This window comes from Teleopsis dalmanni, chromosome 1, assembly GCF_002237135.1.
Source record: "Teleopsis dalmanni isolate 2A chromosome 1, ASM223713v2, whole genome shotgun sequence".
Taxonomy (NCBI): Eukaryota; Metazoa; Arthropoda; class Insecta; order Diptera; family Diopsidae; genus Teleopsis; species Teleopsis dalmanni.
In genome coordinates, this window is record NC_051846.1 from 225,557,913 (window position 1) to 225,580,477 (window position 22,565).

Sequence of the window (22,565 nt, forward strand, 5' to 3'; positions counted from 1 at the left end):
TTGGCTCATATTCAATGTCAAATTGCGCTACTTTGCATAACCATGCCATGCCATCTTCTACTCAACACAATAGGCAGGCTTCAATGCATACACAGATACACACATACACACACATCCACATGGACTTGTATGGTTGTAAGTTCGTAGGCTTGCCTTTGTCGTTTGATTTGTGTCTGCACGCCCATGGCTCGTTACGCACTGTAATATGAAAAATATCAATTTGGTCCTTATGCCGTATGCCTTATGTTGTAGGTTTGAATCTGTCTGTCCGTATGTCTGTCTGTCTTAAATGTCTGTCTTGAATGAAAATTTATAAAAAACATACTCTTGCCTAACATTGAAAATGAATACAAAAACAACAAAACGTCTTTCATGCCTTGTGCTTTTCGTTCTACTTTTCCTTTTCTTGGCCAAAAGTAGGTCAGTAGCTTAGCTTACAATTGATATTCGATTTATTTCCCTCAAGGCGTAGATTAGTGTAAGCAAAGATGTTACTCTGTAAATCAATAACTCACATAAATCATTTGTTCTTTCCCCTGCTTTTTGGCGATTTGATATATTTTATTTTTATTTTTTTTTTTATTTCCATTTTTATCTTTTATTTAAAAATAAAAATAAAAAATTGAAAAGTTTCTTGTTTTCTTTGAGTTTCTTTCATAGAAATTCCAAAGCACTTTTTTAAGTTTTTCAATGACAATCGAATTAATAAGATACCTTTGAGTGAAAGTTGATTTTGTAGTGCTTAAGATAACAAAAATATGGCAGGGAACTGTTTTTTTTTTATATAAGATAAATCTAAAATAAAATTTTTAATATCTTGTGTCAGATATATATTTTCCGTAAATAAATACGGAAAAAGAGAAGAAGAAGTTTCTTTCATGTTATGAATAGTTCTCACAACGAAATCTTTTGAAATTTAATATTATATACCTTGACCTATAATTTCTAATTTCGAAGTTATATCCGTAATATGAGTACCTTAAATAGTTATAAATGAAACTAGAGAAGATATATTTATTAATTTATGAGATTTCGTTCAACATTTATTATAAGTAAGGTAAGCTGAAATGGAATAATATGGCATTTGTTCAGAGATTATTCCCATACCAGAGCTGACTACGATCATATAAGTGTACGTGGCATGCAAAATAAGTTTAAACTCAATATTAACGGGTATTGAAACTTAAATTTAATATCAAATTGTAATATATAACCATAACCTCTTACACTCAACATAGTCAATTCAAAATAGTGATTTTAAATAGTATGCAAAAATTGGTGTACGCATAGATTTAAGGCTGTTCTCCAATCACACTGTGGAGAACTATGCTATTTGATCTTACCGTGTAGAGTTAGAAAGCAATGTTTTCAATTACAAAATATTTTTAATCCGTTTTTTAACATTATTATTCAAAACTATTACTAAAAGACACTGATATCTACAAAGCACTATGTTGCGTAATATATCTTTACGTCACCTGTGGGTCTAGTACCGACATTTTAAAATTGGCTGCTTCCGTTTGGATCCCGATTTATTTCTGATTTTCTCAAGCAAATTGACTCGCTCTTAGATTACAATTCTTTTTAGGTTATGATTCTTCTTTGTGATCATAACATTATGTACATTTTAATACACAGTAATAAACTATATTGATTATATGTTTGAATCCAATTGACAATATCTTCTGTAAATAAGTATTCTAAAAAATTTTAATAAACTTCCCAAATTTGATATATTCACTATAAAATAAGTTCAATTTTTTAATAGTATATTGTTTCTTATAATCTATAAACTAATTGTCTTTTGCATCATTACTAATTTATGAGTAGCATTTATTTCATTTCAACAATATTTAAGCATGTCTACACTTCAACAATGGATTTAAGTTTCCACCATTAATGCAAATTCTGATATATTGCCTCCTATTTCCCAATTTTGGTTAAAAGCAATTTCGCTATGAATTATGAACTCCTATCATATTACGAAAAACGAATAAATAACCGCTTTATCGTGTCATTGACCCTGCCCAAAATTTTAATCACATTTTGCTTCAACAAACAAAATAAGTCTTTCAACACAGGCTGAGCACACATCAAAATCAATAAAAAGTCTAATTTTTTAGAATACCTCAAATGTATTAGAATTGCTGGTAACTCATTTATAAAAAAGCTCAAAATTTGCAATACCGGGCAACAATACAAGAATAGCAGCAACCATGTATGGAAAACGCCGCGGCAATCCACAGAAACCGCAGGGTTTTTACATGCCACCTGCGTGCTTCTGCAGTGTTCCTCATGCTTTTCACTATGATTTTCATTCATAATGTAAGTGGATTGGAGTGGCAAGAAGAGCCATTGCCTCTCCAAAACACCATTAAATACATTGTAAGTATTTCGGAAAGCCGCATTACTGCCACCCACAAATCAAGTTCATTGAACTGTGCATAAAAGGATGAATTACGAGTGTTACAAGTATTTTGAATTGTTTTCGTTGCCTCGAACCTTTAAATGCGAATGCGAATGCGAAACACCGCATTCGCAACACCGAATCGCTATAAATCACGAAATATTTTCAGTCATAAACGCGAAATGAATTAGAAATACAAATTTAGTTAAATGTTGCAAAAAGATAAAATTAAGCGTGAAAATATTTTGTTCACGCAGTTTAATTCTGCTATACGCAAGTACTTAGGAAAATAGTCGGAAAAGAATATTCACGGAAAATAAACCAAATTCATAAATCAGAAAGTTTTTCTTTACAGAATTTTCCTGAGTGTTTAAATTAAAAGTTGGTATTTAAATAAATAATAGTAAAATTTATATAATGCCAAAACTGAGGAAGAGTTGGTGTAGGTATTTTGGTCCTAACACACCAGACTTCTGCACCAACACCAAACTAGCGCTGTGTGTGTATGCCATTTTTCATTTAGGTTTACATTATTTAAGTACGAGTTCAAATCAATCTTTCCAGAAATACAAACGCCATTTATATCTTTTTTATCTACAACAAATTCTAGGAAGCTTTCATCAAAGCTCTTGATAGGCTGCAGTGATACACTATGTTAACCGGTAAACAAAAATCGGTTCATGTTTTGGGGCATGTGTTATTAAACTGCGATTAAAGAGAATTAGGCTCCCGATAAACTTGTGCTAGATCAGTTATTGAAATCGGTGGATGAGAACTGTACCAAACCCTATTCTAGTACCCTATTCAAGCGGAAAGTTTTAAGTAGTGGATTTTTAGTTGAAGAAGTTGCCAGAAGTTCGTTGTTTGAAACACTGCAACGCGAAGGAAGGTTTGTGTATTAACTGTAACAGACTGGTCGTAACCTCTTTTAGAAATAAGATTAAAAAGGTTCTCCAAACTTCTACTTAAAGGAAGCCTAGGATTCATTCAGTTAACCGGGCAGTAGCAGTATTAGTAGTAGAGTGATAGCAGTGACAGTCGTGATAGATGTGATGATATAGTAGTAAATTACTATTATTATTTTTTTTTATTAATTACTAGCAGTGGTAGGACTTCTATTTTCAATTACTTTCTATTACTAATCATTAGTAGTGGTAGGATTTTCATTATTAATTACTTTGCACTATCAACTACTTATAGAATTAGTACTGGTAGGATAGTGTTAAAATAAATTGCTTTGACTTTAGAGAATTGCATTTTGTGTATTTTTAATTCACATTATCAGGTGCGAAAATATAATTGCATCGATAGATACATAACTGTTGCTGGAGCATTCCTCTTTTATTAAATATTTCGACCACATAATTACAATTGAGATCTTTTGTATATATATGACTTCCATTTGGTATCCGTTAGTAGCATACTTCTAATATGCGTATCTCTAATATTTTATTTTTCAATATCCATAATATATTAAACCTACGTGCTTTTATGAGCACATAAAATATCTGTTTACTCCTTAACTCACATTTTTTTTATGTTCCTTGCAGTATTTAATTTCAAATAAATTCTTAAAGCAGCAGTAAATCGTTGTTGCTTTAATTTCAACACTTTTTGCTTTATACTGTACTGCATCAGTCTGCATCACATTACAGTCGCTTAAGATAATATATCAAATTAAGCTTCCTAGTGTGTTATACTCGTTAGCTTTACTCCTAACCAACTCAGCTAATGAGACACAGAATCCCTGCACGCAATTTATTCTCATAATGTTGCAAGTAAATTTTCTGTAAGCATCAAAACTAAACCCAAGTGAAACGTATTGCAATTATGTGAAACTGGAGGATAGAAAGACAAACAAATTGACAGACAGATGCTGTGGAAGAGTCTCTGAAATGCATGGACAACTGGTGGACAGTTGGATTACGCGGCAAACAAATATGTTGTAGTTGTCACTCTCAGCGCTGCAAACAATTTATTACAACCCAGTCAGTTCAACAGTGGGTACGCCTTTTTGGGGTAATTGGATGAAAGCATAGAAATTTATTATATAGTTTGGTTGGTATGAGCAGCTCAAGTTGCGGTTGATTATTTAACTTAATTCAAATTAAATTGCAAAATAGAGAAACTTTAAGTTGTTGTTATTGCTGTTGTTGGTGTTGGCGTTGGTGTTGTGGCTTCTAGAACATACTTTGTCCATAAGACTTTTAGTTAATGTTAGTATCGCTACTAAAAGTGAAAAAGAAATTGCATTTTTAATAGATTTTTTACTTTCTTGGCGCTATACTCTGCATGTTGCATCTTCGCATCTAAGCATTTTCGCATTTTCGTAATTTACCATGAAACGTGAGCTTATAATGTTAACCTACTTTTTGAACAGCAGCATTATTATTACCCAACATTGCTGTTGTGCTCATATTTTATGAGCTCTAGCTATGGTGCAAGTTGTGGTAACATGAGCAATTGCAACATATTTTCAGTAAAATCAGCAATACATTTTCGCTCATGGAAGTATTTAAATGTTGCTCATACGCACCGAGTAGCCTTGCAGCGGTTCACAGTTAAACGAAGCAGTTGTTTGCGTTTGCCATTGTTTGGTCCCTAAGGATGCTGTTGTGTTGCTTGCAAATGGCATTTATTATTGCACAAGAATGCCATTTGCAATTTTATGCCAATGGCGCTTAATTTATGCAATGATGACACATTTCATAGGCAGCTGATGCTAGCGTAGCAGCAATAGGTTATCATATTTGAGTTCACTGAATATTGCATAGAACCTTTGGTTTTACAATTTACTATTTTGTTTTGAAGTACCACTATTTTATTCTTCGAAGTACATAATGACATAGACCAACATTTTGAAATAGAATCTATATCAGTAAGTTTTTATTACACATTAAGTGTAATATTTCCTGCAAAGACAGTTTAAACTCAATACATTTAAGAACGCAAAGACACTAAAACTTTCGAATATTAGTAGAAGTCCAAACTGCAACATAACTGCATGCTTAAGTAATAATGGCAACTCGCAATCAAATATCGTCTTTATAGGACGATTAGAGCAACAATTGAAATCTTTTACCAACGAATAAATACACGCCGGAAGTATGTAGAGCGCAATTCATTGACAAAATTAAATTTGCAAGGATTTTGACAAAAGGGAAAAAGATAAACAAAATAAACTGGAAAATAATTTAGAAAAAACTTAGGAGAATCTGGAGTAAAGTTGACATTTGAATCATTTCCCGTTGGTTCCTGCTGTTCGTTGTATCTGCACGCATTTGCTCATTTAATGGTTCAAATAACTTTTGCAGTTTTGCGTTTTGCAAAAGTGGCAAACTTTTAATTGATTTGGTAAACAAAATTTTTAATTAAAATTCATTTCGATGCTCTTCTCTGTTCTAAAGTACTCAGGACTGAATGAGTGACACTTTAGTGGGTACATAATTAAATTCAGCAAATCTATTTTTAGTTAAGCATTTACTTTACATTATTTCAATATTTTTTTTTTTTTATTTTATATTAAGTGATGACGCAAGTTCAAGTGTTTAAGAAGAATCTAATTCAGATTTTCATTTCATGGATTAATCATTCCAACTAAGATTTTGTATGTGGTAGGAATGACGAAATGTTTTTTATGGAATATGTAATTGGGAAGCAGCATTTGTATATGGTAACTTCTATCAATTGTGAATTCTGATAATTTTTCACTGTGAGGTGTTCGTTAAAAAGCTAGATAGCTCAATAAATAGATAAAAGTAATAGCGCACTTTATGAATGGTAACTTCATTAAGACATTTTGGTTATAATAAAGAAGTATTAAGGCTATAGATGACTGTGAAAGAAGCCCACTGCATCGTATTGAACAGGCAATGTCTTCATATCATACATTGGATATACCATAAGGTGATGAATAAACACTCTGTGTTGATTGTCGAATAGTCACAATACTAGCGAGAATTGAACAAGCAATGTCTTTGAAGCATACATTGGGAATATCATAAGGTGATGAATGAGCATTCTCTGTTGATTGTCGGATGGTCACAAAACAAGCGAGTATTGAACAAGCAATATATTTTAACTATACATTGCAAATATCTTAAAGTGATGAATAAGTACTCTTTGTTGATTGTCGGATAATCACAAACCAGGCTTGTATTGGACAAACAATGTCCTTGATTCATACTTTGGAAATATAATAAGATAATAAACAAGCACTCTCTGTTGATTGTCGGATGGTCACAAAACAAGCGAGTATTGAATGAGCAATGTCTTTGAACCATACATTAGGAATATCATCAGGTAATGAATGAACACTCTCTCTCTTTATTATTGGATGGTCAGAAGACAAGCAAGCAATATTATTCTCTTATTTCTCTAACCCATTAGATCTACAGTAACCATTGAAAAAGGCTCCAACTCTATTGGCATGCCTACAAAGTAGATAGCTCTCTTAATGCAGAAACATCAATTCTTAGTTGTCTATTACTTTTCAATGTAAGCTTTGCCTGAAGCGAGATTCTATAATAATTACCTAAAGTAATGGTAAGTGATGATGAAGCCTCAAATGGATCATCGTTGGGTCTATTTATAAAATAATTGTATCCAGGTTGTCATCAAACTTTTTCATAGTCGAATATTCAAATTATATGACAAATACTAAATATTCGGGCAGAAACAACACTAATTATCTTGGGCCTTTTGTGGTCTTGATTTTACAATAATGAAAAATGATTATCATGCAACCTCATCACAATCTTAAGAAAGATTTTAATGACTATATTCAGTTTTTGTTGTTTTTCTATTACTAAGAATTAATAAATCGATATAAAATTATACGTATATTACTCTATATTAGTAATCTTCTATAACAACAATATGAATATATTTTTTAGCTTATTTTCATTTTGAAAATATTTAATAAACTTTATAAATTGAACTCAACCTTGTATCAGATAGTGGAATGTGACTTGATAATAATAGTAAATATTAATTTAAAGTTCATAAATATATACGAATTTAGTATCACAACAAGAGGAAGTGCATGCTTTTCACTCTCGTTTCGAAGTATTTTTTTGTTTTCACATGTGGAAAGCGGAAATACACAGCGAGCACCGAAAGGTTGAACTACCTTCCTTGTAATGCACATTGCCTTTCACTGCATGCACACCTGCAAATCCGCTAAAATGGAAATGTTAACAACTACGGATTTATCACCAACAAGGGAACTTGAATGAGCAACATACACGTGAGCAACACTGCGCTATTGTTGCCAACAACAAAACAATTTACAAGTGCACAGGATGTTATTAATTCGCATATATCAAGCATTTTATTTAAATTTTTTATTCTCTGTTTCGTATCTTCTTGAGCTACTAACTACTATTTTGTAAGCAAGGACATTTCGTAGTAAATAAGCTGAGAAATTATTAGTGTAAATATTTGATTGACGATGAGCAAATAACAAAAATTTAAAATGCAAGTAGGCAGAAAAGCATAGAGTTCAATAGACTAAGTCCCTTAACATTACTTACATTGAACTGAGAAAAAAACCTAAGCATTTTATTTTGTTTTGAAAGTATGGAAATATTCCTTATTTGTTAGGTTTCGTAAAGGACTTTGAACTCCTTGTGCTCATACACAGAAAAGGTAAATATACTTTTTGTACGTTGAACCGTACAAATATAAAAGAAATATTAACAATCAGGATAACTTAATAAAAGTTTTTGAAAAGACAGTAGGTAAATTAAATTATCGGAAAAATTTTGATATAAACATATGGTAAACTCTAAAGAGCATTTAACTTCATTCCAGCTTATTATAATATTATTTACATTCTTTATTAATTCGAAAGTTATTTCCGATAAGTTAATGCAAGTTATATTATTCGTTAAGGGCAATCGTGAAGTTTAACCTAAATCTGAATAAATCTTAATAATAATACTTGTCGTGTAGCAAGAATATGGGCAAAATCGTAAGACTGGACCTGAAAAAACCCAGATAAGAGCACGATCGAATTCTGGTGGTTCCTCCTCAAGCGCCGATAAACACAATCTACAAGAGTTTTAACACGGACAGGCACAGTCTTCCTTCATGTGTTTCTATTGTCTTTCTATTTCTATTGTCAGTATTCTATAAACAATATCATGTAATTGTTTATATTATCTTATAATCTTATTCTAACCGATATAATCTTAAAAACCTCTATATCAAACTTACTATTGATTTGAAATGTTAGTCCCACCCCGTCAGCCAGTCGAAAAAACTTGTATGTCACTTTTGGAGTAGGGGTTAACATGGCAGATTCTATCAAAAAGGCACTAACTGCCTAGATCATCAACGTATTTGTTCTTCGATATATTTCCAAGTAGTGTTCATAAGTCAGTTTTCGTCTATGTCGGGTAACAGCAGGGGAGTTCGAGAATCGAGGAGACACCAATTCTCATTACCTGATTCTCTGTTATATTTATACATCTCAATATAGTACATATTAAGTCTTATAATTTCTGAATAATCACTTAAAATTCTGAATAATCCAAACTCGATTTTTTCATAAAGATAGTTTGAAAACATAGACGCTTGACAACTAACGGAAGTTTTCTTTTATAAAATATATATGTTCGATCAATAATCCCATTTATGCGAAAAATACTTTAGATTGCATTACAAAATCAGCGATGATTTACCCAAATATACGTCTAAGTTCATTGTGTGCGTTCAATCAACGATATCATACGTTATGACTGAATCTCTGACACTGAGTCGTGACTAAAGCAGGGAATCTGAGACGTCGATAAATTCGGTAGAATATGCAAAAAGTTGTAGGATAAACAAAACGAATGAATACTTGGCAAATATTGACAAAAATCGCAATATTCGTGAAAACTTTAATTTAGAAATCTTTAGGCTGGTTGCAGTAACGATAGGGTTAATGCTGTATAATAACATTTAGAGATGTTTAGACACCATTATTATAAACAATCGAATATTTACAAGTGTACAGGCATCATAAGTACTAGTAATCTAAACTAAACTTTAATTACAATGACAAGATTTATCTTTTAAAAATATAGTAAAAATTGAGAAGAGAATTACTTGATCAAAACTGTGAAATGTTAAATTGCTGATAAAACTTTCTGTGACAAGTTAAAATTAATTTTACTGCCTTTCTATGGATAATATATAAGTCTGGGTATAAATCTTCGTTAAATTTCCAAATAAAAATACAGATATCTTTAATACTGGCCAATATTAGACTAATGAAAATACATAAAAAACATTTTCTTAGAAAACATAATATATCTACAAAGTCATTACAAATTTTAGTTGAAAACATATCTTCTCATCTTTCTTTGTGTAGCTGGATTGCATGGAATGCAAGGTCAATAACATAAAGTTCAATCATAAAGCCAATCATTCCTCTAACAACTTCAGACCCAATACCACCGCACACAGGTCACGTATTATTGCGATGAACATAACCAGGGATAAATATAGCATACTGCAAAACGAATTATCTAACCACTTTCCATTTTCTCCGTTTAAGGGACACTTGAACGTTTTTTGTAGATAATAAAAATTACATTCATAATTTGTGTAGCATAAAAATGTTGAAAATATATTTGCATTGCATTTATTTTTAGCTTCGCTTGTAACCACTCTTGCAGTGCGCAACATGTCCTTCAGACAACAGAACGTGCATGGCATGTTGAACGCAGCAAGTTTAATGACGTCGAGCATTAGAAAATCAAGGATGCATAGTACCTGCCAGAGCTGGGCATGTAAACATCTATGCAGCCAACAGATATGAATGCACATACACACATGCAGACACACAAGAACACATACTTCTGAAATGTTTACAGGCGACATGAACGAAATACCAAAGCAGTGTTGCATATTTGGCTTATAGTAAATGAATGTCAAAGGTGTAAAATGGCGGCGAAGTCGGGACGGGGTGGTATATGTACTCGTACTAGTGAAAGTAGTAGCGGCCGTAATAATACTGTCTACAATTTATATGAACAGCCGCAGTCGGTATGAGTTTACAGTGACAATAACAGGAGCAACGAGCAACAGGCGACAGTGTACTTAATGAGTTTTCATTGTGCCACAATCGAGTTTTGTATGCCTAAGGTTATAGGCACATATATGTTTACACGCACACTTACTTACATATAGAAATGTAATTGTACGTGTTATTCAGTCGCTGAATATTTACATTTAAGCGAGCACATAATACTAGTGTCTTAGGAAGTCCTAGTTTATGTGAGCAGAATTTTAATTGCACCCCACATGAAAATTCAAAACATTCCTAACAATTTGCTGTAATCTTCTCATATTCTTCCTTGTTATCTATGTTCTCATAATTGTTGAATAATAATTTTAAAATAATTTCCTAATGAAGCTCATACCGAAATTTTAAATTTAATTTTGAAGAGAATACATATTAGTATTAATTGCTTCTAATGCAGTTATTTGGCTACAAAAAATTTGGGAACATTATAGATTACATGTTGATTACATGAAGTAATACTACTGAATATTTTGAGAACTGAATATTGTATAACTAATTGTAAAATCAATTATGCAATTAATATATATTAATTAAAATTAATGCATTATAACCCATTCATAGTTAATACATTCAAATTTACCGAATTGTGGAATGAATAATTTAAGTGCATGACTACCAACACGATAACGACGATCATCCTTATTCTATTTATTCCTCTGCTTTTTGGATCAAGCAAAGAATAGGACATACACCACCATCCACTTCCATCAACATCTTTGCCTGATCAAAGATGAAGAAAAATAAAGAGAATTAGTATAATCGTCGACATCCCGTCGGTGTTCATCCACTTAACTTGTTCACTCTATAAATCGATAGATTGAAATGATTTAAGAATGGGTTATAATTGATTTTACAATATTCAGCAAACAAATATTGAACACAGTCAAAAATAGCTCTGAATAAGATACCTTTTAAAAAGTTCATGACGCTGCTCCATTCAAGATCGCATCCATTTGCGTTATAGTTTTGTAATCAAACTAAAGGAAAGGATGGTTTCTTACTTTAAGTTTGTCGGCAATTTTGTTAACGTTGCAATATAAGTCAAAAGAGCTTAAAAGTCTTTTTAACTTTGATAGCAAAAAATCGAAATTCGTGTCAAGTGTACCCATGAAAATGTGGGAAAATCGCTTTAAAGATACTTTTTTATTTTATGTTGAGAAAATGTGGAACTAAAAATGTTAGCACATGCAAGAGAAAAAATAAAGCAAGGTTTTTGCCAGTTTTAACGCTTTTTAATTAAAAAACACTAACTTACGCCATTTTTGCTCTATTTTTACACATTGGTGTGAGTAAACTTTTGTATATTTGTAATAAAAAATATATAGAATGAATAAAAGTATGTCAGTTTGTTTTATTAAAGTTAGAAAGATATTCAGCCCATATGTCTTGGAGAGTTAGTTGAGGTGCCTGATCTGAAGATGCTCTTTCATTGCTAATAATAAGCGGTGGATTACTTCTACTGAATTAATAATTCCCCCAAGACACCTCAACAAATATAATTAGTTTCGATAGATTAACATCTTTAAGTCGAAATCTATTTTCACGTTAATAAAGAACAGTTGTTTTTTATATGGATAATGATGTCTTCTTCGCGATGTTATAGTAGTGTGAAGTCTACATACAACATTATGATTAAAACCATAAAGTTGGAGATATCTCTTGGAAATATCATGTTCACCAAAAGCACAACCAAAGAATACATAAAAGATAGTATTATAATTTTGAAAATTACTTTGCAGTTTCTTAACTATTTCGAAATAGTTTTTTTTAAGCGAATTAATTCTCTTTGCGTTGAAGGCTACTGCGGATAAAGATAATGTTAAGCCGAAATTTCATCAAAAATGTTTAATTTAAAAAAATATATATGTGTAAAATGAAACAAAAAACTTGCAAAAATATTTGAACTAAAAATTAATAACCAACTTTTGTAAGAGATACAATAATAACAATAATTGCCAAGAACGAGTAATTTGACAGTAGCGCTGAAAAGGCACAGCTCGGCATTTCATGCAATTTAAAACTTGGCAATAACATCACGTACTGTGCACTGTGTTTATACTCTTTTAATATCTATAAGTTTTGTATATTTTTATAAAAATGTATACGGGCATTTCGGAAAAGAGCAGAAAAAAAATGTATTTTTAAATGCATTTGTACATACATTTATTTTTTATTATATTGAAATCCTTGACTTCTTTGTTTACAGGACTTATGAGCTTTTAGTTTGATTGTATTGCATTTTTATTGCAACTATGAATTGACCCAATTTTCAGCTATGCTCAACTGCAAGTGATGCGTGCTTAATTACTTTTGGCATGAGCTGTGCTGATGCAATAACAGGAAATGAAATTGTCATATTTTGAAACAAACTTAGTTACTAAATACTACTATAGTATAATTATTAAAATAATCTAGTAAGAAAGGTCAAAGTTTATAGCCGTTGTTAGCTGAAAAAGTAAATAAACAAATATTTAATAGCTTAGTAGTTCCGAATAAGTTGGAATACTGGTACTGGACTGAGTTTCTTTTATAGATTGAACATTTTTTTAACACGAAGTTGATTTTTTAATTTAATTTAATAACGAAAGTTGGAAAATAAGGTCTCTGCTAAAACGTATTCTGTAGTAAGACTTTTTTTCCACACTCTACTCTTTCCACCACCAGTGTGGTATCGGAATAGGCCATTATTCAGACTTTGAACACAATCTACCCTACCCTACTAGTGATCTAGGGTAAACCCGGGATCTGTAGCAGCTAATTCTGGAGTTACTTCCGATACTGATGAGTGAAGAGTGGAAAGCGAGTGAGTATCCACTTGGAATATTTGCAGATATGGCTGTTATACTGATTTCCTGTCACCAACTACGCTTTCCGGGCAGAGAAATGTGCAATCGTAAAAGCAGGCAGGTTCATACAATGTACTGTATACAATATATTTATAATATAGTATAGTAATTCATCTTTAGTATATTTAAATCTTTTTAGGCAGTCAAGCAGTTATGAAAATAATCGCATGTATAATTTTTGATTCAAAAAATTTATTATAAAGGCTGAATAAATTAAACGAATATGAAAATGTAATTAAAGATATAATTTAAAAGATTATTTTTAAGAATATTCGAATTTAATAACTATATACTGAACTCATTACTTAGGTAAAAATTCTAAAAATTCTCCGAAAGTGTGAAATCGGGGATTGCGAACAAATGTCATGTCTTACTAATAAATATGAAATATCATCAACACACTCATAAGCTGGATTTCAGAACACATGAAGTGCTGACAGCTGTTTCAGCACACAATCTCTCCTCCTCACCTAACCGAAGATTTTTTTGTAATAAAAAGATTAAGATTTATAGTAATATTAAATCAGAATCTGTGAATTAACTGCAACAAACTTTATCACATAAAATATGTACATCTGATAAACACACATATATATTATTATTATTAACATAATTGAATGGGGAATATTGTGCACCGCGACTCAAATGGTCTTTGGTGCTAACATCAGCTCTTTTCATCGATCAGTAGGCTTCTGATTAACTTGAGCATCTTCAAAGATTATATATTGTTTCATATACATATTATGAGGAATAACAAGTTTTTTCCCCCAGATATATATGTTAATACTATTGCTAGTCAGTTCAGAGGAAGCCAGAGAGATTTTGCTTAGTCGTGTTAACATCTAGTCTTAGAAATGCCAATTTTGTTGAGACAGTCCCGGAGCCGACAATACTCTTACAGAAACAGATGTTTCAACATCTGGTCTCTGAAAACCCTATTTTATTGAGACGGTCTCTCAGTCTACAGTACCCGAACAGAAGTCCTCTCTTTTCAGTATAAGAAGTTTACTAGAAACGTCATAAATAAAACTATGAAAAATGCTTCGCTAAAATAAATTGCTTCACTTAGATCAAATACCATTTCAATTTATATTTAATAACATTAATATCTGAAAATTATTTTCACTTATTTCAATGAAGTGTGAACACGAATTTCAATTTGAGAAATCAAGAATTTAATCACATTTTCAATTTCGCAAGGATATCGCAGGATCCCAGTTAACACTTTGTGCAACCAAATTGAATAAAAGTTGCAACGAAGCCAACCACAGCAGCCAAGTGACAAGTGTTTTTCCTTCAATTTTTTCTCAGCTCTAAACGAAACAGCACGAGCCATAAAAATATGTTGCCACTCAACATGCCGCAAATGGGAAAAACAGCAACTGCAATGATGCCACGTTCTATAAACAAAAGTGCACGCTATGACTTACTCGGGTAATTTAGTGAATGCTGCTGTGAAAGGAATGAAAACTGACCGCGTTGCAGTTGTGGCAGCAATGGTTTGCGGCTGGTGGCTTGCGGTTAGCGGTCCTTGTGGTTTTCGCGGTCAACAACCGCTCACCTACAATGCAGTAGTCACAGCAAAAGTGTACACCAAATGATGCAGGAATTAAATTTTAAAAACTTCTCAACTTTTAATGATGATAATCGCCTTTCAAGGCTGGCAAATGCGCATTATTAACTCATTTAAAAGCGTTTTAATTTCATGCAGGCACCTATTGAATTTTTAATATTTAGCGCTTTGTAGCTGAAATTTTGCAGGATTTATTTCAATGGAATTTTCAATTAAAATTCTGTGTATTTCTCATTACCGTTTCCGCCAAAGCTTTTAAAATTAAAATTTATACTTAAAATATTTAGAAATAACCATAAACAATTTTTATCGGTAAATTTTTTTATTTCAATGAAACTTAATTAAATTGATTTAAAAGTTCCTAAATGTGGCCTTACAAAAATTTCCTCTATTAAGTATTTTTATTAATTATTTCATTAGATTACGCTTAAGTGCTTTTAAGGTCATTGGCCTTTGACACTAAGCAGGTTCCTTGATACCCTGAACATTTATTCGGCACTTTCCGCCTTTGTATTCCTTCAATTTGTTACTTTAATTTGTTTTATTATTTGCTGCTACAATCAAGATCTCTGTAAATATTTGTTGCTCTGCTTGTCGACAACTTACAGGAGCAGGAATAACAATGAAAATGTTGTCATAATAGGCTCAACTGCCGACTGCAATAACAATGCCTGCCTCCGTTATATTGTCACATGGTTGAGCAGTTATGCTTATTTAAACACTCCTGGTAATTAAAGTGATGACTACTAATGTCGATGTTAGCAGAGCACAAATCATGCTCCTTACTGCCTGCTCATTATGTTAGGAATATGGGAATGTGGGATTATGGTTGCCAATATCCGAATTTTTCTTAAAGTTCCAAAATGATAAACACACACGTATCTTATTCTCAATACTTATTAATATGTGTTGTTTGGTTTTTTATAAAATAATTTAGATCATTTCAATCGATTATTTTTATGTATATGAGACTAAGTGGCAACTTTTGCTATCTTGCTGACTTTCTGTTAAAAAGGCCACCATTTCAATTAACATAATGATTTTGTACTCGCATTACCTCATGCCCGTGCTCGTGCCTGTGCCTGTTCCTGTAGTTGTAAGCTCTGTTGTTGGCAGCTGTTGTGATTTACGTTGCGCATAAATGTCACAAGGATATTTATTTTTTTGGAAGCCATTCTCAACATTTCAACATAAACAACGTAAACAGTTAAAAGGCAACTGACCTCATGAATTACATTCTCATTTCTTACCTTCTCAAAATATGCTTAATGGCTGGAACATTGTGTCGAGGTTTGGTTTAAGACTAAAAATACTAAGTAGTACAACAAGATACTTAACAACTGAATTGTTGAAATATTAAGTGCACTTTACAAGGACAATATTTTTATTAATATTATAAATTGAAACGACTAATAAAAATTTCATCAAACTACGCAATAGTTTCTATGAGTGGTTGGCTACTATAGTAGAAAGGCATCGATAAGGTGGATATGATGATGATGTGTTAGCTTAGCTACTGATAGACTTAAGTACGAGTATATATCATTATTGTTATTAAAAGTGTAAAGTAATAATAATATCAAAAGATATATTTCTATTGAAATCAGTATCAAGTTACTAAAGGTTAGAGCGACTGAACTAAATAGCATAATAGATGTTCGTTTCCAAACTTAAAAGAATTCTAGCATCGGCAGAAAGATTTGTCGATGTCTTACTAGAAACAAAATAAAAGTTATATGTTACAATAAAGGCGATATAAACTGCTAGATTTGACCTAAAACTCCTCTACTTAGTCTTAATATTAGTGCTATTACCAACTCCATTAAATCATGATTCACAATTCAAATTCACTTACAAAAATATATGTGAAATAATTATAAAGCAATAAAAATCACATTTAATTTCGTCCATTAATTTTTTATTAAAATTATGACGAAAAAGGGTTCAATTTGGTGTTCATCATGGTGAGATGCGACTCTTCTCATCTCTTATGTTCAATAATCAAAAAAAATCAATTAATTTTCATGTCAGAATTGTTCGGTTCCAATGGTCCTTCACAATAGAATAGAGGATTGGATATCAAAGATACATAGTTAAATCAGATCTTAAGTGCAATCTTACATGATGACATCTCAAACTGGTTTTTAGACATAGTTAGGTTTATTTCACGTCCAGAGTGTTTATAACGCAAGTTATTGTCTTCTTCATGCTAAAATTTAAACGATTAATAAGATATATTAATAGAGATATTTTATAATTTACTTTTGATCTAAGGTCTATTTTATCTAATTTTTTTAATTGATTTTTTCATTTCATTCAAGAATACATGAAGTCCATAACTTGTTTAATTTCATTAGAGTCGAAGTAATTATGCATTACACGTGATCGTTAGAGTTTTCGCAAAGATCGCCTAATATATATAGATGACATTATTTTTCATAAAATTTAAAATTTCAGAAAAACTCACCAAAACTCATCTTGATCATTCAAAAATCTCTTAAATCCATTAAGAAATATACGTATTTTGTGGGTGCTATTTTGTATTCATATTTGCTATCTGTAATTTAGTATAAATTGAGTTCACTATATTCTGTTATATTGTAAATGTATTATAGAAGGACCTTAACCTATATCCTTCTGGTTCTTGTTTTATATTTAAATTTTGTAAGGTACTTATTTAATTACGGAAATTTTGATGAAAATGCCAAAATATGTGAAGTGAACGAAAATGTCAAATAATATAAATAAAAACTTATTTTAATTATACTTGTATATTATTTAATAAAAATCAAAGGTAACTATTTTTAATAAATAAGTCACTTTACAAAACCTTTATCTTTTGCTAAAAATTTATCTTACACAGAGTTGCATTTGAAATATCCTTTAATTTCAGTCTTTGTTTCAACGTTTCCTTAATTTCGTTCTAACTTTAAAACTGAATTTTGTGTGGAGAAAATAACTTAATTCCACTGAAACAAAGTTGAAATTAAGATTTTTTCGAAATTCATGTGTGTCTCATAGTATTATTTTCACTGCTAAAATTTAAGATTTTGCTTTTTCTTATTGGAATGTTTTTACCAGATAGATATAGATAGTTCTATAGATATAGATATATATAGATATAGATATAGATAGTCCAGATAGTTCTATGTTCGCTAAGAATCTTTTCAGCAAAACGTTTTATTTTTTTTCATTATAATAAATAATTTTAAAAATTGAAAATATAACTCAAAATCATTTTAAGGTTCTTAGTATTGAAATATTTTTTGCATATGCAGTAAATAACAGAAATCCTCTAAAATAAACAACAAAACCGCTTATATATTGCAAAAATATTTTGTGTTTAAAAGTAAGAAATGAAAAATTATCGTCACTAATTTAATAAATTGTCCTTGCCATTTTTCGAGAAAAACAAGAGAACAGTTCCTCAAAAATTGAATAAAGGAAATTGTTATGCATCTGCTGAACTTTTGCGGTGAATTAATGCTAACATCATCATAAGTTTTCGCGCGATTAACTTAACTCACACAAAGTTTAGCATCGCTGCGCATCGAGTTCTGGTCCGCTCCTGCAGCAGCTATTGCCTTCGCTGGAGCGGTTCACTCCGGAGACAACTCATTTGTTACGCTTGAATTCCTGTCTAACTTTCACCTTTTTATTGTCCTTGTCTTCGGTGTCGCTGTTGTTTTTCACTGGTAGGAGAAACGGATCTGCGGTATGAGAACGTCTGTGCTTAATAATTTTTTATGTTTTATGCTGCGTAAGCACATCCTTTGTAAAAAAAGTATATAAAATTATCGCATGATATAAATAATCTTTCAGAACTACCGCTTTCGGCTACGTTTAGGTATGTTTGCAATGTATGTCGGTATGTTGGTACGTAAGCGTGTAGTCCTTTATAAATGCAGCCTTAAGCAGTATAAAGTAGTTTCTGTCACGGTGGCAAAAAGGAAAAATAAAAAATGAAATAACAAAGCCCAGGAAAGAGTCACGGGCAAAAAGAAAGCGAATGTCGCGCTACATTAAGGATTTCACTTTCCCTGTTTTCTGTCTTCTGTCTTCTGTGTTGTATTATTTCAAAATATTAAAAAAAAAATAATAATAGTCAGAAAGTTAACTTAACCCAATTTTTATGCTAAGGAAACTTCCTTGTGATATCAGCGAGTATCTTTCTTCAGTATCTTTTGTTCAATTCAATGGATTTAAGGGATTGAAAGAGATTGAAAAAAATCATTGTCAAAATTTTAAATACAAAAATTGTTTCATATCATTTATTTTCTTATTTGCAATTTGCTTATAAATATTTTGTATATTAAATTAACGAGTTTGTCTGTCTGTCTCTCCGCCTGTCTATCTGTCAGTTCATGGGCGTACAGGAATGTGTGCCGCCCCAACAATTTTCATGCTTTCATACTCCTATTCCATATCTCACTTGGCTACATGACTTTGTCTTGCCTGTAATTTCCAAAGTTAAATATTCCACTTCATTGTGATGGTCTCGGTGTTAAGTTCACTCTTATCCTGGTGTCGCATCTTTGCTCTAATACACCCATTATCATGTTGGGGTTGCAGAGTGTTAGTAACTTCATAATTGCTTGTGGCATTTTTAGTTTTTGCCATGTCTGCAGGATTTTCAAATGCTCCATTGTAAGAAATTGGGTCAATGTGTTTATTCCTGTTTTACTTTTTCTCTCATTCCATTTGCTTGTTTGCTTGTTCACTTGTTTGTTTGTTGTGTCTCCTCACTTCCCTTTCGCATTTTTTGTGGTTAATAAATTATGCATAAAACGTTAGCAGTTAATAGATTATTACAATTATTATGCTTCCACAAAAACCGAAAAGGAATGATAAATATGAGTTCCTAGAATGAATAGAGGAAACAGAGTGAAAAATACTAAACAAAATGATAAGTAAAAATTAAATGTTCTTAAAGTAGCCTTTTGTTAATTCTTTTATTATTTAAATAACAAATTTACTAGAAAGCTTAATAGATTTTTTTCTCTGATAATAAAACTGCAAAGATAGAGCAATTTTAAAATATTTAGAAATATTGTACTCTTTACTTATACGAGATATAATTGTAAAGTGATCAAAAAAAACTCAAGGCTTGAGTTGTCTTAACTACCAATAGTTACTTTTGAACAAGATTGAAGCCAATTTGTCTTATACAGCAGCCTCTGTTCTAATGTCCTTTTCAGATTTGTGCGAGCACCACATATAAGACTACGATTTACTGAAGTCATGTTACAGAAAATGTTAATATGGCATCCATGAGGTGTTATTCACAAGATTTGTTGAATACAGACAGCCTTATGTGCAAGGCTGAACCAGAATTCGTATGTCCTTTATATATTTAAATTCGATTGCTTGACAACTAATAATAAAATAATATCGTTTGGCTTGAGACATAGGAGGCATATGTGTACTTTTTGAGGAAATTAATAATTTCTGTTGAATGAAAGATTTATATTAGATGTAAGATGTAAAAATCAAATTAAACTAATTGTTTTTATTTTTTATTTGAAGCCACTAGCGAAAAAGGTACACTGGTCTAACAAAGATATTACTTTAAAAAACTCTATACTTTAACCATCTGTTTATAAATCTATAAATAAATACCTACTACTTATAATCTTTATATTCTTTAAAATTGTATACATTTCGTATTACTTTTACTGTGAATTTTATTTATTTGACACACCACTGGTCAGCAATTACGTTAACACGCCACTGGTCGACAATTCCCTTAAATAAATAAAGAATCCTTGAACTGAAAACATTTATCGAATCATGGATAAGTTTATTGTTTTACTTAACAATTTTACAATACAATATTTAGATATAATTAATAAAGGTGCATTATAATATATTAGAATCACATTAAAGTTATTAATTTCATTTTTAAATTAAAATAAATGGGATTGTTGATTTTCTATTGGTTAAGTATATCAATAACTGTTTGATATTTATTTAAAATAAAATATTTCTTTCATTTGATCCAATCCAGGGAAAGTAAAAGTTGCAAAACACGCAAATAATTTTGGAAATCTGGATTGGATTTTAGCCGGAGCAGGATTTTTCACATCCGCTTTTGTTGCCATCACTAGTTGAGTACATCTTTCAACTATAATTTGAGATAATTTGGCACTTATGTGGATAAAAAAAAATTCATTTGATTATAAAACTTACTTTCCAATTAAAGCTAACAATAATAACAAATAAGTTTTGATAACCTCGGTACATCGATTCTGTAAATAAACACATCAGATGCACTATGGAAACTAAAACTTGTTTTAGTAATCAAATAATAAATAATACATAAATAATAGTGTATTATCTTACCTTATTTATACCAGGTAAAAATTACTCAGCAGAAGTATACTTTGGGATCTACAAAATGGATTTTAGACGCATCACGATTTGTTCATATCCCCTATTTTGTCGGAACAAGTTATGCACTTCTTTTAACTATAATATAAGAAATTTAGACACCTATTTTGATACTAAATACAAAAGATTAAACAACTTACTCATCATTCAAACGATTGAATCAAAAATTGTGCGGGAGTATATATAAGTTTTGGTAATCTGGGCACATCGATTCTGTAATCATACATCATATGCGCTGTGGGAATTTATGTAATTTGATTTAATTTATTTAATTTAATATAATATGAAAATCTTAATATTTCACCTAATATTACTTGATCAAGCAAAGAGTATACTTTTACTTGTCAAAAGTATACTTATGTGATTTGGATCATAAGAGTAGTTCTATATGATGACAACTAATTTGGACTAATAACTATTAGTCAATCACATCCAGAGTGTTGTATCCATAAGTTATCCACTTCGCACTAAAATTTGTGATAATCATAATTTATCTATATATACAATACCAAATACTACAAATTTATTATATACGGCATCTTCGATCTACACGGATCGAATTATTAAGGATTTTATTTTATTAATCGACTAAAAATTGTATTACTTACCTTATTATGTTAAGTTGAGTGATATACCCCAAAGTTATCAAATTAATCACAAATACATCAAGAATTTTTAAAGTCCCTAACTTCACATAGGTTCTTCATAGCACTGATTTGGGAACTACTGTCAAAACAAATTTTTTTTTTTTAATTTATAAGGATGAATACGTATGAAATTGATATTGTGGTACCATTAGTGAATCCATGTGAAAGTAAGGTTTCGAAATTTTGATACATATTCGGAAATACAGCTCCAGACAAAGTTTATCAAAAATAATTTGGAAGTATGGGCCGAAAGTTTGTTTAATTTTGATGTTTACTCTTCAACAGATATTATTAATATGAAATTTAATATTTTTCCACAAGGTAAGTAATTTTTTTTTGGAGAAATCTAAGCTTACTTTTTTAAATTTAAATTTGTGACACATTACGATACTATTAAAATTCCCAGACAAATGAGCCGTAGTTTCTCATATCATTCTTGATTTTATATATAATTGGTAAAGATTGTATCTCTCAATAGATAAGAGATAATCATTAATAATCAAGGAAATTAGCCTTCATTCAACAAAGAAACGCTCAAAATTAATTAGGGACATATTTTCCATCTTTTGACTATATTATCAATCATAACAGTACTCTTGCATTCCTAATGCACTATTAGCTATTC

At 30.9% G+C, this 22,565-nt stretch overlaps 2 long non-coding RNA genes across 2 annotated transcripts; both read right to left on the bottom strand.

The window, feature by feature from the left end:
- Positions 1 to 16,813: 16,813 nt before the first annotated feature.
- Positions 16,814 to 17,639, bottom strand: LOC119667867. Its single transcript, XR_005251428.1, has 4 exons — positions 17,525 to 17,639; positions 17,371 to 17,460; positions 17,166 to 17,313; positions 16,814 to 17,112 (listed from the first exon to the last, which is right to left on the bottom strand). It is a non-coding gene; the product is annotated as an uncharacterized LOC119667867 (long non-coding RNA).
- Positions 17,640 to 21,344: 3,705 nt separating this feature from the next.
- LOC119667868 lies at positions 21,345 to 22,217 on the bottom strand. The gene is made up of 5 exons (XR_005251429.1): positions 22,087 to 22,217; positions 21,902 to 22,019; positions 21,598 to 21,760; positions 21,434 to 21,528; positions 21,345 to 21,371 (listed from the first exon to the last, which is right to left on the bottom strand). It is a non-coding gene; the product is annotated as an uncharacterized LOC119667868 (long non-coding RNA).
- Between the last annotated feature and the right edge of the window lie 348 nt (positions 22,218 to 22,565).